Genomic DNA, 3,524 nt, shown 5'->3' with positions numbered 1-3,524 from the left:
TAAAGAATACTGCTAAGTTGGAACAACTAATATTGTGCTTAATGCATTTTAATTGTGCGAAAGCAGTGTTACTAAAGATATGCTGAAGTATATCTGATTGTATTCAAAGTGGAACTTTTGCAAGGATACTTCAGATACACTTGAAATATCTTGCATTTAAAGACTGGTATCATTCAAATATCATACAGTCCTCATCAATAGTGACATTAAAACATATTTTAGGTTTAATATTAAGAAATGTGCATTGTGCACAAGTAGTACTCCTAATAAAGTTTAGTAATATGTTTTTACATCAGTACTGTAAGTCTCAAGTGATATGTCAGTAAATATGAACTATAAAATGTGTGCCATAATTAGTTTTTTTTTCAACTGCTTAAACACATTTTCAAAACTTTACCTTTTTATTTCAATTGAGGAACTGCACGCACAAAATGCCGCACATCTCTTGCAAAATGAAGCACTGCATTCAGAACATTTAAAGCAACTATTTGCAAACACCTTTGCTGTAATATTAATTCCTGTTAGATTTTGTGTGTAAGCAGTTGAAAAAAACTGTAGTATGAAATGAATGTCCTTTAAATATATTACTTTTTTACTATGGTGTTTATCATTAAACTTTTTGTCATTAAACGTCATATTTCAATTATAAACAATCACACAAGATTTATGACTGTGTCCCGAATGGCCTCACAAAGCACTGGTTAACAAACCAACTATTATGCGTCTTTAATAATTATCTCCAAGTTAAAGTTGAAGGTTTAGTGAATGTAGATCATCATAAGTAATATCTAATCCTCTTTTGAAATATGTTATTAAGGATTATGGACATTTTGTGTTCCCATGTAGGCCTACCAACAGTTCTTAGGCACTATTTGATACTATCAAGAAAGGTATATAGAAAACAAACCTCCTGTGTTTGCTGCACAATGCACTGATGATCCCGCCACATCTACTGGCAGGGTCAAATTCCCTGCAGAGGTCACACTTGTGGTCTCCAGTCTTTTGTCATGTTGAGAGACTGTAAGTGGCCATGCAGTGAATCAGCGGTGCTCACACAACAGTGCCATTCACATTCTTCCTGCTTCCTGAGCTGTCATTGAGTGTGGGCTGATGAGTCGCTGCCCTGCCGCTCAAGACTCAGATGACTCTGCTCTGACTTTCATCTGCACAACTTTCTGTTTTTCTGCTGTCAGATTCATGAAGCATTAGATCATTTGGCATTCCTTAAAGCAGTGTGTTTCAGACAGATACGGGCTGGCAGCGAATTGTTTTTCCACTTTAAGGTGGTGCCAAGGCACAAAAATGTCATGATCTGAGAACAGGAAGGATGCAAAATCCTTGCACCCTTAACCGAACAGATCATAATTCACAGCCTTTCTGTACTGATGGTTCTGGCTTTGATCATTATCTTACAAATGATTCTGATACATTGGATTCGATATTCCTGCACCTCAGAGATTGCCAGTGTAAGGGTGAATGCAAAGAAGACCACACAGGCCACACTTGAACTCTTCCATCATCCAGCAAACCACATGTCTAAACCGCAGGAGGATCCTAACATATTGATCCGCAGAGGTGAAGCCATTGTTTTCTGTCATGGATGACGGTTATTAATTTTCTGAAAGAGAGCATTTACGGTAACACTCTTTGTGGCAAAATGATGATGATGATGCACTTTATGCACCAGCCCAGATGAGAACTGATGACTATATTCGGTCTGAGTGTGTGTGTGTGTGTGTGTGTGTGTGTGTGAGAGAGAGAGAGATATCGTGTTGTTTCATTTCCAGGAAGAGTATTTCCAAATAAAAATATTGTAATCTGCACAGGTTAAGTGCAGCATCACAGACTAATGGGATTTTAGTGGTGGACAAGAAAATACATTGAAACAATAATTAATTTATTATGTACTCCCTGCCAATATGTTTACAGATATAAAGCAAATTTGGTGGATTCAATTGCTTTCTTTTTCAATTATATGCTGCATCTAGAATGGTCTCCCTATGACTTTAGATAATAAGTATATATATATATATATATATATATATATATATTTAAGGAAGTTTCTTTTACCAACCAAGCCTGCCTTCATTTGATCAAAAATACCATAAAAGCAGTAATACTGAGAAATTTTATTACAATACAACAATACAACTGTTTTCTATGTGAATATGTTCAAATGTAAAAGCATTAATTTGAAATAGAAAAAAATGTTGATGTCATTTTGTTCAATTTAATGTGACCCTGCTTAATAAAAATATGAATAAAAAACATATGTTGTGTACATTTTTTAGGTTTATTAGGTTAATTATAATATGTTCATTGTTTTTGCAATTGGATATAGGTTATTATTGTTGCATTTTGCATTCCTTTAACAAAAAGCAAAACAAAGATGTATTTTTGACCTGTCCACTGTATGTCACTAATGTCACAGTTGTTGACCATCAGTTCTGGTTAAACAGGATCACACTTCATCGACTGACCGTCCATATGGACAGCACAGGATCAGAGCTCCTCTCGGCCTGACACAAGCACATATCAGTGACCACTGTTTCCTTACATCTAAACATCATTCAGATGCAGTGGCTAACAGCCTGGAGTGGACAGCTCAACACAACACACCACGAATGCTCTCGTTAGCCTGTCGATGCATGCACACCTCGTAGTCCTCTTACAAGTCCACACTTTCAAAAAGGCCCCGACCCAAATGGAACCCTAAGCCTTTTCGGTCTTCCTCCAGCTTTAAGCTTTAGTGATGTAATGCTGCTTTTACTATCAATAAGAGATGCTGCTTCAGTTTGGGCTTGAGAGAACTGCACATTGAGAATGATGTTCAGGAGTACCCTTCTAAAAACTCAAATGACAAAAGGGACACCCTACAGCCTAGAGGACACATCCAAGTGACCACTGCAAGTCTGCAAGGCCACAAGTGCACAAGCGTGCCATTTGGAAAAGGGTAACTCAAGATCTATAGGTGACGGCTGCATATACATGTAAGGTTTAGACTAGTCCTACAAGTTAGATTTTAGTTAGTTTTTAGACTGGTCATATATTTGAATTTGATTATATAAAAACATAGATTAGTATAAATTGAACCCCTTGCCTTAATTACTGTCTTCTTAACATAGAGGCTTATGCAACTGGCCTCAGGTATGCCAGAGACCATATGATACACACACACACCGACACACACACACATATACACATATATATTTATATGCATGCATTACTATATTTTTAATTTCATCATGTCATTTTGTAATTCTTAAGATGTAGCGAGATCTAAATGAATAGACCCAGAATGTGTAAGTACACACATTTTACTTTGAATATTATATTGACAATAAATCCAAGCACCTTGAGGACACAGTGTACATCAATCACAGATGGGGTGAGACCGGGTGAGACTCGTCTATCTCTCAGTAGTGATGACGTGAGCGCTGAGGGGACAGGAGAGAGAGAGAGGAGGGGCGACGCGACGCGACGGGTCTCTCTCTCTCTCTCTCTCTCTCTCTCTGCCTCTCTCT

The sequence above is a fragment of the Carassius carassius genome, chromosome 19 (assembly GCF_963082965.1).
Source record: "Carassius carassius chromosome 19, fCarCar2.1, whole genome shotgun sequence".
NCBI classification, from domain to species: domain Eukaryota; kingdom Metazoa; phylum Chordata; class Actinopteri; order Cypriniformes; family Cyprinidae; genus Carassius; species Carassius carassius.
The sequence above is the reverse complement of the archived record's forward strand: the minus strand, read 5'-3'. Positions refer to the sequence as shown.